We start from the raw sequence: 14,461 nt of genomic DNA on the forward strand, positions 1-14,461 counted from the left end.
TAGGAGCGCTTGGCACGTGTCATCGCTGTGTTGTCAGCCTTATTCGATCAATAGCTTGTGGAGGTAGATGTTACTACCTTTTACGGACCGGGACGGTAAGGGTTGGCAAGGTCGGGTAGCTTGACCAAGGTCTCACAACAAGCGGCAGAGCCAGGACTCACACTTACACTGCCTCCTAGTAGAACAGTAGTGTTTCCTAGGATATAAAATTGAATATCTGCAGCATAGAACACATAACATTATTTTCAAGCTAAAAAATAGCTTCCCTATTTTTGTCTTAAGTGAATGTGGTATAGAAAACAAGGTTCCTTTCTTTTTCTTTCTCTTATTCTTTTTATATTTCACTTGTCTCGCTGGGGAGTTTTCTTTCTGGTTCCTCTTAGTGATCACAAATAGTGAAGGAGAGAAATTTTTGGAGGGGAGCTACTTCTATGTTTAATTAAACCCTTTTCAACTTATTTTAAAACAAGTATAAAATACTACAGAAAGAAAAATTTGCATTCATGCTTTATTTAAGCAATATTTATGAGCAAGACACTGAAACCTGTTACTGAAAAATATACGTGGATGAAGTCAAACAAGATCTCGCTCCCACGTTGTTTGAAATCTAGTAGGACAGACTTTCCCAAATTGAGTATTTTATAAAAGTTAAAAAAAAAAAAGTACGTCTCTTGTGGACCTAATAATGCAAATTCAAGAAAAATACAGATATATGAGTTCTATAAAACAATGTGAAGATAAAGTCCAGACTCTATTTAGAAGTACAAAAGAAAATACTGAAAAAAAATAAGCTAGTTCCTGCCTTTAAGAGGTTTCACTTCAATATATTTCATAATCTTTTCTTTAGAATTTTCATACTTCTGAGAGGAAAATTACAAAATATGTTGCAAAATGTGCCCTCATCTACAGAAATATATACAATTTTTTTCTCTACCTAGAAAATCGTTTGCATTAAGTAATGAACTTTTGGATGAGTGTTAACACCAATAATGTTTCTCATGGAAAAAATGTGTATTGAATAAATGAGATACAGGAAATAAAAAACAATGTGCTGCATTTCTTGCAAGTAGATGCTCTTTGTTGTGTAGGTTATATAATGTTATTGGTGAACATCCGTTAATAATAGTGGAAATAATTGTTTGTAGTTAATTGTAGGCCGTTTGTTTATCCCATATCCAACATGTTGATGAAGCATATAAAACTGTCAAAATAATTTAATGAGTTTCATCTGTGTTTTAAGAATGTAGTTTAAGGTGTGTGGTGAATAAGTCATCAACCCTTACCTGAAGCCTATAGTTTTACATCATCATTATCATTGCATGATAATACTTATTAAGCACCCACCTGCTTGGGGTGTTGTGCTATACTCTGTTTAAATGATGTTAATGAGACCTTGCCATAAGAAAACATCTCAACAAGAGATTTAAAGTCCATCCTAATTCCAGTCCCAGTTGATAGTGACTACTGAATCATTATGTAAAAAGAATAAAACAAGCCCTGTAAAGATGGTGTAATTTGAAGTTCCTTGGGAAGGCCTCTTTCTCACACACTCCCAAATAATTTTCCCCTACCTATCCCAGTGCCTTAACAGTCTGCCAACAGAGATGAATTCTTTTGAGCTCATTATTTAGAGTTAAAATTCTCAAGGTGGGTAGAGAATGAGAGAGGGGGATGAAAATAAAAGGGGATAAATTTATCACATGAGGTACTTGGTATGAACCATAATACTAATACACCGTGAAGTGAAGCATCTGATCAATTTAACCCTCTGTTTCTGAGATTAAAAAACAAAAACATGCATATAAAACTCTCCCATCTAATCTCCCTAAATGAGATCACACATTAAATAATATTTGGCAGGGATGGGAACAGGAGAAGGAAGGGAATTTCAGTTATTAGATTATTACTGATTTTTACCATGAGCCAAAACCAAATCATTTTTATTTTTTATTTATTTTTTAAATTTAAGTGCAAAAGCACTGAAGAGCTTTACTACAAATTACAACCAAGAAACACGTTAACTGAACAATTAAAATTCATACAATCAGATTTAGATATATAACAACACAAAGTAGGAACAGAATTACAGTACAACACAAGACAGATACATGAATTCATTAGAAAATATTGTAATAAATAATTCATGAATCATAGAGCAATTGATTTATGCATAAATATAACTAATTGCCTAACAATCAGTTTATATTAACAAAATCTGTCAAAATCAAGGCAGCCAGAGTTTTACTAAATTACTGTGACAATGGAAATACTGCAATTAAAAAACAAATACAAGTATTTGTACTGTAAACAACTAAAAAAATCAGTCTCACTAAAGTTAGTATACAATTTAATATAAAATTATCATTAGCTACCAGAAATGGTTTAAACAACTTTACTGAGCAGTAGTTTTCTAAAAACAGAGGCACCGTTTTTTCTTTTCCTTCTTTTTTTTTTAAAATATAAAATACTTGAGGAACATTCAAATAAGTAGAAAGCACATAATGGTTGCTTTCACCTTCATTAAAAGTCTGCTGAAACTGGATTTTTCAGAAAATTGTCAATTAATAAGTAATAACTGGTAACTAAATTTATAAAGTACTTTGAAAGTTTAACATAGAGAATATCTTAATGGAATCACTGGGGGGAAGGGGAAGCCATAAATTTCCCTGCCTTTCCAAGTTTGTATGATCAAAAGTGAACTCAGTAACTAGAAACATTTTGTTTCTTTTAAAAGTTAGGAGTTGGGGGGGCTGGCCCCGTGGCCGAGTGGTTAAGTTTGCGCGCTCCGCTGCAGGCGGCCCAGTGTTTCGTTGGTTCGAATCCTGGGCGCGGACATGGCACTGCTCATCAGACCACGCTGAGGCAGCGTCCCACATGCCACAACTAGAAGAACCCACAACGAAGAATACACAACTATGTACCGGGGGGCTTTGGGGAGAAAAAGGAAAAATAAATAAATAAATAAAATCTTTAAAAAAAAAAAAAAAAAAAAAAGTTAGGAGTTGGGGGCTGGCCCCGTGGCCGAGTGGTTAAGTTCGCGCGCTCCGCTGCAGGCGACCCAGTGTTTCGTTAGTTCGAATCCTGGGCGCGGACATGGCACTGCTCATCAGACCACGCTGAGGCAGCGTCCCACATGCCACAACTAGAAGAACACACAACGAAGAATATACAACTATGTACCGGGGGGCTTTGGGGAGAAAAAGGAAAAAATAAAAAAATCTTAAAAGTTAGGAGTTGATCATTACCTACAAACTATCAAAAAATATTTAATTTACTATTTCTGACCAAAAATAAATAATACAAGTACTAAAACGCGGCAAATTAACTATAATATTACCTATAAAACTACTGAGCACTGTGAAGTCAATAGCAAAATGATCCCTGATTTTATGAATCCTGTCAAGTTTTTGGTCAGGTCATCTTTTAAATGATATAAAAGTGTTCTGTAAGTATCCCTTTACTATAAACTTCTCAATCAATTTATTAATGTAAATATAGTGTGAGGAATAAAAAAGCTCAATACAATATAAATATTATGTAATGCCTTCAAGCCCCCAAATTTTTGCAAGTAAAATTCTGTATAAAGAGGTCAATAAAATTGTGTTGAAACATTAACTTTGCTTTTCACTGGGGGCGCGGGGGGCGGGGAGGGGAAATACATTAAATCATCCAAGTTCTGGCCCTCACAAAATATGGCTTAATTCTTTAAAAAGAAAGATGACCCTGACATCTGCTGTTTTGCAATCTATTATGTATACTTTCTTGGGGGAATAAAAAAGAGCGAGAGGATTCATACCCTAGCATGCAGGTAACATTAATTGCTGAAGAGGGTTCAGTATAGATCGAAGAGACCAAATATCTACTTGGTTGTGTATTTCCCTCTCTTCAGTTTCCTTATACATATGTAAGCAGTTTTTCAATGTAATAGCTGAAAATCTCTTTAGTATTACATGTATATGTGATTATTAGATACACACAAACACAAGTGTAAAAACACAAGTATTTGACAAGGTGCACTTATTTTTTAAATTCAGCTTTAAGTATTCCTTTTGGACTTAGGAAAACTGGCTTAGAAAAATGATCAGAACCTGACTTTTAACAGAGCAAAGGGGCACTCGGAGAACTGTGAACATATGAAGCAAATCCCCAATCTTTATATGGAGGCACATGCTTTATAACATTTTACCACTAAAACGGCATACTCCATAAATCCAACATGGATACTCTGAACCACATTTTAAAACTGCTATATAAAAATTACTGGTCTCTTTTATGAGGCTAGTAAAAGTTAAAATGCACTGCCCAGCTTCTAACTGCCCAATTAGTAGAGTTTACATTACTGAAAGTTCAAAACAGCTTCAGTGTTAAATATTTGTAAATCCATTTAAGACCCTGAACAAACTGCAAATTTGGTTATTAGCAAAACGATAATGTATCGCCCACCAAAATGAAATCTGTAATTCATTTTTGATAAACTGAAAATGTTTTGAAATGTCACAGCAGCAAATATATTAAAGTTACACTGAGGTTTTTCAATAGTAGGAGTCTATCACAATCCTTAAAATTTAAAGTAGTCGTAACATCAACCAACCAGCACATTTAAACCAAAATGATCATTCTCAAGCTTTTTCTGTGCCCATTATAAACATGCTCTAAGTTGCATTCCAACTTTCTTTTCTAATCTTACACATTAGCTTATTTTTCAAATGAAAAACAAAATTAAATTATTTTAATAATTAAATTTAAATTACTTTTTGTTCTTAGTATTCCATCTTATATTAAAGGATTTTATAGCTCCTGGGGTTAACAATGTGTCAGTTTTTTTCAAAAAGTGTATACCTTATAAACCCCAACTTCCTGCTACAACAACTGTTAAATGATAAATATTAAATTTCATTATACATATCATTTAAGGTTTTCTTGTCTATTCCTGGTGGATGCACTTGAGTGCATTTCATATTTCATAGAATGCACTGTAGTGTCCTAATACTGTATATATTAATTTTTCTTAGTATGGAGATAGCTGCGTATTTAAACTCTGATTGGTTGGTTGACGTACTTACAGTAACTCTAAGTATGTTAGGTAAAAATGTTTAAAAACTATTAATATCATATTTCCATTATAAGATGGTTTAACTGAATGGCTGGGGTGGTCTTTCACCTATAAAAATGTTTCACTTGACAATTACTTGTTTTCCCACAACGCTTTATGCTATTGACTACTAAAGAAAACCTCAATCTTTTTCACCTATTTATACAAGGATTAAATACAAACTATCAGAATTAAGTAAGCAACTATATAATTCTGTCCACAGTGAAAACCCTGAATAAAACTTTTTTTCAAAAGGCATGTAAGTGGTTTTTGAACTGCAAAATTTCATGTCTCCTGTCAGAGTGAGCATCTGTAATTCCCACGTGTGTGTATATAGACACACAAACACACACCTGTGCACATACACACACACACAAACACACGTACAAACATTTTCCTAACAAGTAATCTACACAGGCTTGCTGCTGTTTTTGCAGCTGCCAGTCCCTGAATCTGTCATATTATATAACCCAGTGTCTGGTACTCGGAGTTTCTTCGGAGGAGGAGTCTTCAGTGTTCCAGATCTTTCTTTTACCTTGTATTCTAAAGTGCCGTGAGGTACCCCATAAATTCCTTGTGCTTTGGAAGCACTCATTTTGCCACTCATCACCATTGCAATAGCCTCTTCCATTATTTCATGATCATACTGCCGATAACGGCCACGTTTTTTTCCTGGGCTGCTTATTATCTTTTCGATCCAATCCATCTTCAGTATTTTCAGAGGTTCCATTAACTGTTCCATTTTTAGAATTAAGACACAAAGGAGAGAGGTCCCCGGGTAGAAAGTAAGAGTCAACACTTGAGTGAGTTACGGGCCCAGAACATTCTATTTTCTTCTGTTTAGGGAGTATATTTTTCAGTTTTTGGAGAGCTGATCCTTCTAGGACTGGAGAGGTTTTGGAAACTTGATACATAACATCCAGCAGACCAGGACCATCAGGTTGTGGTTTTGAAACAGAACTTACTCGTAGTTGAGGAATTTTTAACTGTACAGTAGGACGTGAAGTTTCATATTGTAGGCTTTCATTTTTTTCTTTAAATTAGATTGAGTTCACTTTTTTCTGTGCGCTCTGCTTGAGCTCTTGCCCACAGGGCTACTTTATGCAGCACTGCACAAGTTTCTTTACTGTCTTTATATGAGTAACTATCACTGAAATCTCGAGCTTTGTTTTTAAAAGATGCAGGCTTCCCTGCTGGTAAGGCTTCGAAGCGGAGAAGTAAAGTTTTTTGAGGTATGCCTGCTTTATTTCTGTCCAGTGCTCCAGACTGAATGTCTTTCAAAGCTTTTGAGAGCAAACCATCTGCAAACTCAGCACTTCTCTCCACATAGTCCTCTCTGTTTCTCTGTAGTCTCCCAGCCATTGAATTTTCAGAAGAAGGATCGCATACGGACGACTCTTCAGATTTTATGCTGGTTTTCTTTGTAGAGAGATCTAACACTCCATCCCCTTGCTGAGTATTTTGTTCTTGCATTCGATTCACAGTGAGGTCTAAGGGGCCTTCCTGTTCTTCCTGAAGGGAGTTTTCTGCTTGATTCATTTGAATACTTTTACATATTAGACTTGGTCCAATTGAACCATTTCTATTCTCTTGAATTTTACCACTTTTTGAAATATACTCAATTGCAAACTGACGTATCATCTTTTTCATTAATTCCTGAGCAACTAGGGGAATGTTAGGATCACAGTTCTGAGGAAGGTCTTTCTTTCGAAAGAGTGCATTTAGCTAATTTTCTGCTTGGCATTCAGTCTTTCAGTGTTGGACTGGCCCTGAGATGACAGTTCCTCTGTTGGTGTTGACTGTGAAGAATCAAGAGATGGTAGACAATCCTTCAAATAAACTCAGGGCTCTTCGTAGCCGTGGTCCATAAAGCCCTTCTAAAATACTCTCAAAACCTACACAGTGCATGAGACGGTGGCGCCAAGAGTCGAGTTCCCGCCGGCATCCTCTCCTCTCCGCCGCGCACCGAGGGCTCCGGCACCGGGCGGCGAGGGCAGCGGCCACTCTCTCTCTTCCCTTGTCCATCCGCGTCCCGCGTCACGCGCCCTCATTTACATACGAGCGGCGCAGGCACGAGGCAGGGGCGCGAGCCCCGGAGCGCCAAAAACAAATCATTTTAAGAATGAGACCAAGAATAGACTCATTTTGTAGTGATCAAAGTTGAGGAGCAGAAAACAACCAGAGATGTGCTTTTCCTCAGTGAAGGCGGGAGGAAGCCAGGGGCAGGAGGGCAGTGAATCCCTTTGATACTGGGAGAAAACCAATTCCGAGAGAGCCAATCAGAGGGCACGGGAAGGGGCTGGAAATAAATGTCACCTCGACAAAACCTACCCAGTTGTATCAAAGCTTGGCCCTGACTTCAAGGCCTTCATTCGCAGCTAAATAGTTTCTGTTTTAATTTTATTAAAGTATACTAACGCATACATTTGTTATGAAAAAAATCAAGTCATACAAAATAATAATGAGGGACAAAAGTTCTCCACAGGCAATTACTTTTCACTTTGTTTTTTATTTCTTCCGGTGACTGCCTCCATATTTATAAATTAAAGGATCTCAATCACTAATTGTTTTATCAATTTTTGACATTGTGGATTCACTTATGACAGGTGAGGATTTAGATAATTTAAACTATTTCCTCTTAGTATTTTAGTTATTTTATGATAAACCGTATAATTTAAGTAAGGTAAGTACTTCAAACATCTGTTTTTTTGGATTTTCAACTTTCAAAATTATACATTAGCTCCTCACTCTGTGCGAGATGAAGATATTCACACACCTAACCTCTCACACTTCTTTGCTCCTTCTACTTGCCAACTTCTGTTAGCTATATATTTTCTTTAACATTGTTATAGATTATAATGTACTTATACACTTTAAGTGATCATTTAGGGTAAATAAGAAGCTACAACAATCACTGTATTTGCTCTCTCTAGAACACTTTTCATTATTGCCCTCTTTCCTGGCCACAAAGAACTGGCTTTCAGGTTGACAAGCTTTCTTTAAATTCCTGATCACAAACCTTAAGCTGGTCATCCTTTTCCAGGGTTTTAGAAAACTTACTTTTTCGCTCTCCGCGATGACTATTTTGTATGTTCTCTCTTGGCCAATGATTTTCCTTTACACTTCAGAAAAAAGTCACGAGATAGGGAATTTCTCCCACATCCCACCACTAAATGTACAATCCTTCCTACAACTGCATTTATCTTCTGCATCATATTAAAGAGAAGGAAGTGGCTTTTCTTCTGTTGATCTTCAGTCTTTCCAGCTGTGATCTGGACTCCTATGTCTGCTACCCACTTAGGGGTTTAGTTGTTTTCCTTATCCCCTCTCTTTACTGCATCATCAATCTCTCCTCAGGCTGGATGGTCTCTTCATCATAAAAAATGTTGTAATATCGCTCATCTTAAAAAAACAAAGACAAAACACCACTTTTCTTTACCCCGTAATCCCTCTAGCTGAGCCTATTTCTCTGCTAGCTTTCATAGCAAAACTTCTTGAAAGAGTTCTACGTGGACTCTCTTTTCCTCCTCTTTGATTCATACGTTTTCCTATGAATAACCTCCATATTGCCAAATCTGATAAGAAATGCAAATCAAAATCACAATTGAGATATCACCTCACAAATGTCAGGATGACTATTACCAAAAAACAAAAAATGGCAAGTGTTGGCAAGGATGTGGAGAAATTGGAACCCTTGTACACTGTCGATGGGAATGTAAAATGGTGCAGCCACTATGGAAAACAGTATGGAGGTTCCTCAAAAAATTAAAAGTAGGGGCTGGCCCAGTGGTGTAGTGGTTAAGTTCAGCTCTCTCCGCTTCTGCAGCCCAGGTTTGCAGGTTCAGATCCCGGGTGCAGACATACACCGCTTGTCAAGCCATGCTGTGGTAGCAACCCACATATAAAATAGAGGGAGACTGGCACAGACGTTAGTTCAAGGCCACTCTTCCTCAAGCACAAAGGGGAAGATTGGCAGCAGATGTTAGCTTAGGGCCAGTCTTCCTCAAAAAAAAGAAAAATTAAAAATAGAGGCTGGCCTGGTGGTATAGTGGCGAAGTTCATTCGCTCCACTTTGGCGGCTGGGGTTTCATGGGTTCAGATCCCAGGTGTGGGCCGACACACCATTCATCAAGCCACTCTGTGGTGGCATCCCACGTACAAAAAATAGAGGAAGAATGCGGCCAACCCGACGGCATAGTGGTTAAGTTCGTGTGCTCCACTTTGGCGACCTGGGGTTCGGAGGTTCAGATCCTGGGCATGGACCTAGCACCATTCGTCAAGCCACACTGTGAAAGCATCCCACATACAGTAGAGGAAGATTAGCACAGATGTTAGCTCAGCGACAATCTTCCTCAAGCAAAAAGAGGAAGATTGGCAACAGGTGTGTTAGCTCAGGGTCAATCTTCCTCACCAAAAAAAACCACATTAAAATAGACTACCACATGATCCTGCAATTCTACTCCTCGGTATATATGCAAAGACTTGAAATTAGGATTGTGAAGAGATATCTACACTCCCACATTTATTGCAGCATTATTCACAATAGTCAAGATATAGAAACAACTCAAATGTCCATCAATAGTCAAGTGGATAAAGAAAATGAGGAAAATGCGAGATAGACACACAATTAAACATTATTCAAACTTAAAAATTAAGGAAATACTACCATTTGTAAAAGCATAGATGGACCCGGAAGATATTATGCTAACTGAATACCATTCACAATCGCAACAAAAAGAATAAAATACCTCGGGGTAAATTTAACCAAGGAAGTGAAGGACCTATATAATGAAAATTGCAAGGCCTTTCTGAGAGAATTGGATGACGACATAAGGAGATGGAAAGACATTCCATGTACATGGATTGGAAGAATAAACATAGTTAAAATGTCCGTTCTACCTCAAGCAATCTACAGATTCAACGCTATCTCATCAGAATCCCAATGACATTCTTTACAGAATTAGAACAAAGAATCCTAAAATTTATATGGGGCCACAAAAGACCCCGAATTGCTAAAGCAATCCTGAGAAAAAAGAACAAAACGGGAGGCATCACAATCCCTGACTTCAAAACTTACTACAAAGCTACAGTAATCAAAACAGCATGGTACTGGTACAAAAACAGGTGAACAGATCAATGGAATAGAATTGAAAGCCCAGAAATAAAACCACACATCTATGGACAGCTTACCTTCGACAAAGGAGCTGAGTGCATACAATGGAGAAAAGAAAGTCTTTTCCAAAAACGGTGCTGGGAAAACTGGAAAGCCACATGTAAAAGAATGAAAACTGACCATTCTTTTTCACCATTCACTAAAATAAACTCAAAATGGATCAAAGACCTAAAGGTGAGACCTGAAACCATAAGGCTTCTAGAAGAAAACGTAGGCAAGTACACTCTCTGACATCAGTATTAAAAGGATCTTTTCGGACACCATGTCTTCTCAGAGAAGGGAAACAACAGAAAGAGTAAACAAATGGGACTTCATCAGACTAAAGAGCTTCTTCAAGGCACATGAAAACAGGATTGAAACAAAAAAAACAACCCACTAACTGGGAAAAAATATTTGCAAGTCATATATCTGACAAAGGCTTGATATCCATAATATATAAGGAACTCTCACAACTCAACAACAAAAAATCAAACCACCCGATCAAAAAATGGGCTGGAGACATGAACAGACATTTCTCCAAAGAAGATATACTGATGGCCAATAGGCACATGAAAAGACGCTCATCATCGCTGATCATCAGGAAAATGCAAATGAAAACTACACTGAGATATCACCTTACACCCATTAGAATGACAAAAATATCTAAAGCTAATAGTAACAAATGTTGGAGAGGTTGTGGAGAGAATGGAACCCTCATACACTGCTGGTGGGAATGCAAACTACTGCAGCCGCTATGGAAAACAGTATGGAGATTCCTCAAAAAACTAAAAATAGAACTACCATACGATCCAGCCATTCCACTACTGGGTATCTATCCAAAGAGCTTGAAGTCAGCAATCCCAAAAGTCCTATGCACCCCAATGTTCACTGCAGCATTATTTACAATAGCCAAGACATGGAAGCAACCTAAGTGCCCATCAACAGATGAATGGATAAAGAAGTTGTGGTATATATATACAATGGAATACTACTCAGCTGCAAAACAGAACAAAATCATCCCATTTGCAACAACATGGACGGACCTTGAGGGAATTACGTTAAGTGAAATAAGCCAGTTAGAGAAGGATAATCTCTGTATGACTCCACTCAGAGGAGGAATTTAAAAATGTGGACAGAGAGAACAGATTAGTGGCTACCAGGGGAAAGGGGGGGTGGGGGGCGGGCACAAAGGGTGAAATGGTGCACCTACAACACGAATGACAAACATTAATGTACAACTGAAATCACACAAGATTGTAACCTATCATTAACTCAATAAAAAAAAAGATATTATGCTAACTGAAACAAGTCAGTCACAGAATGACAAATATAGCATGATTTCTCCTATAGGAGGTATCTAAAATAGTCAAACTTAGACAAGCAGAAAATAGATTGGTGGTTGCCAGGGGACCGGAGTGGGGAAAATGGAGAGTTGCTGTTCAGCATCAAGTTTTAGTTATGCAGGATACATAAGTTCTAGAGATCTACAACATTATAAACTTAAGAGGATAAGTCTTATGTTAAATGTTCTTCCCACACACACACACAAAAGCAAAGGGACGTAAGAAATCTTTTGGAGGTGATGGATATATTTATTACCAGGATTGTGGTGATGGTATCATGGGTGTAAGCATATTGTCCAAATTCATCACAATGTATACATTAACTATGTATATTTTTTTAATGTTAATTATACCTCAATAAAGCTGAAAAAAATATAAATTCTCTGTTCTCTTAAATGAGTTCTTAGCAGCATTCAAAGCAGTTGAGCACTTGCTCCTTGAAATACTTTTCTTGTTGGGTTTCTGGATAGCCCATGCTTCTCTCACTTTTAGTGGCTCCTCATATACTATCTAACCCCAAAATGTTGAAATGTATTTTTCCTATGCAGGTGATGGGGTTCAGGGCATGACCCCCCCCCCCCCCCGCCCCCCAAGATGCACCACTCTGGTATGTGGATTATTTCAAGCTGAAGAAAATAAAAGCTCAGAAGACTCAGGAAGAACATTCCACCTTCTCCCCAACTGCCTAAAAGAAATTTAAAATAAAGGCCAGTCCCCAGGACAAGCCATCACCTTAGATGACTCTGGGTATCTGGTAGACTGGGAGGATCCTTGCTAAGCCCATTCTTATCAAAGTTCTATTTACCAAACATTTGCTTTTCCATTTCCAGGAGTTGCCTTCCTCCCCTTTGAAGCTCCAGATCACTACCCCCAACATCCTCCTTTCCTGTAGCTGAAGAAATTTAAACAGGCAGCCTCAGCCAGATGACTGAGTTACTGTTTCTCCTGAGTTTCTCCCATGTATACATGCTATTAAACTTTGTTTGATTTTTCTCCTGCTAACCTGCCTTTTAAATTATTTGACCAGCCATAAGAACCTTAAGGAAAAGGCGGGGGGGGAATTCTCCCACTTCCCCAACACAGGTGATCTTAAATGGTTTATAAATTCTCAGGTTTATATCTGCATCCCAAATCTGAGTTCAACTTGTTTGTATTGACAAATAAAAATGGCAAGCAATAGGATATATTGGAGAATATGAGGAAGCCATTTGGTGTAAACCTAATTCGGCCTGACCTTGTCTTTCCAAAAGGGCCTGACCGTGGCTGTTGAGCATGCATTGTATATCTGCTTTAGATATTCCCTATGGCAAGAACAAAGGCCCTTGAGATAAAGGTGCAACTTCCCTCCCTCTCCCAAAGTTGGCATCTTCTTAAGGCTTAAGCCTCTTTCCTTAGGCTAGAAACTGATTGCTGTGCTCACCTGTGACTGCCCAACTCGAGACAATAGACTTGCCTCCTGCTACGCCCTCTGAGATAGCAGACCTACTACCTGCTGTGTCCATCAAGTGCTGTGCTGACAGGGCAATCTTGTGACTATTGTGGGAGGGACATTTCAATCATATGTGAAACGTCCTGCTTGGGGGTATATAACCACTCTGTACATCTCACTTCTTTGGTGCCCTTTCTTCCTGTGGGAAGAAAGGCCCCGGGCCATGGTCCTCAGATTTCAGCTCAGAACAAATTCACCCATATTTTCGTTTATAGATTGCTTATGGATTATTTTCATGGACAGTATCTAGCTGTTTAATTGATATCTTGACTAGGATGTCTTCATAACATAGTCAGAAGGAAATTCTAGATATCCAACTCTCTGCCACAGTCCCCCCAAAGTGCTCTTCCCTTATATTCCCCATCTCATTAAATGGCACCTCCATTTATCTAGTTATTAAAGCCAGCAACCTAAGAGTCTTCTTGATGCTTCTCTTCCCTAATTCCCACATAAACAAGACCTATCTTTTTGATCTACAAACACCATACTTGTTCAACCCCCCTTTATCTTGCCTAGAACAATGCTAGAGTTTACTGACTGATCTACTTTCACTTCCACTGTTGCCCACTTCCAGTCCATTCTCCAAAAGTAGTCAGAGTCTCATTACCCTTCAGTGACTTCACATTGCACTTACCATGGCCTGTAAAAATTAGGCTAATCTGATTCTTTCATGTCTCTCTATCCTCAAAGTGCTGGGAATACTGCAGTGAATGAAACAGGCAAGTCTTCTATTCTCATGGAGTAATCTGGGGGCTTTTTTTGGCAGGGGGTGGGGAATAGAATAAAGAAGTGCAGATAAATAAAACCATTTCTGAAAGTAAAGAGTACTATGAAGACAATTAAACAGGGGATTGTGTTAGACAGCAACTGATATTTGCGGTGGGTTTTAGACTGCGTGGTCAAGGATTGCCTCTCTGAAGGGACATTTGAACTGAATGATACAAAGGAATTTTTAGCACTTTCTCAGCAAAGGTTTATTTCTTGATTGTATCATAATCTCATCAAGGATCATCTGGGAACTCTAGATTTTATCTAATTCCAGGACCCAGGCTGAGAGAGCAGCCACCAAACTGAAACTTGCAGGTTGCTGTGACAAAAGGAAGTAAGATTCTGAAGGGCCTCACACCAGCAATGAAAAGCTCTAGTCTGTAAGTGACACAGATTTCTTCCACCTATACTTTATTAACCAGAACTATTCACATGACCCCACCCAAACCAAGAATCTGGGAATCGCAGTCCTACCACGTCCTGGAAGGCAGAGAATCAGAAATATTCGGAAAACATAATTAACTACTACTATAGTCCTTCATGTTCACAGGGGAAAATATAAAGGAGGGAAAGTCATAGATACATGCATGGTAGTGGCAGGAGTTCTCCTACAACTG

The 14,461-nt window shown here is 38.2% G+C and overlaps 1 protein-coding gene and 1 pseudogene across 4 annotated transcripts in view; both read right to left on the reverse strand.

Annotated features, from left to right (window-relative positions):
• The window catches only part of LOC138915533 (large ribosomal subunit protein uL15m-like), a 79,387-nt gene that overhangs the window by 7,532 nt on the left and 57,394 nt on the right, over positions 1-14,461 (reverse strand). The window lies entirely within an intron of this gene.
• On the reverse strand, positions 3,266-7,257 carry LOC138915530 (ligand-dependent nuclear receptor corepressor-like protein pseudogene; annotated as a pseudogene).

The sequence above is a fragment of the Equus caballus genome, chromosome 9, assembly GCF_041296265.1.
Source record: "Equus caballus isolate H_3958 breed thoroughbred chromosome 9, TB-T2T, whole genome shotgun sequence".
NCBI lineage: Eukaryota > Metazoa > Chordata > Mammalia > Perissodactyla > Equidae > Equus > Equus caballus.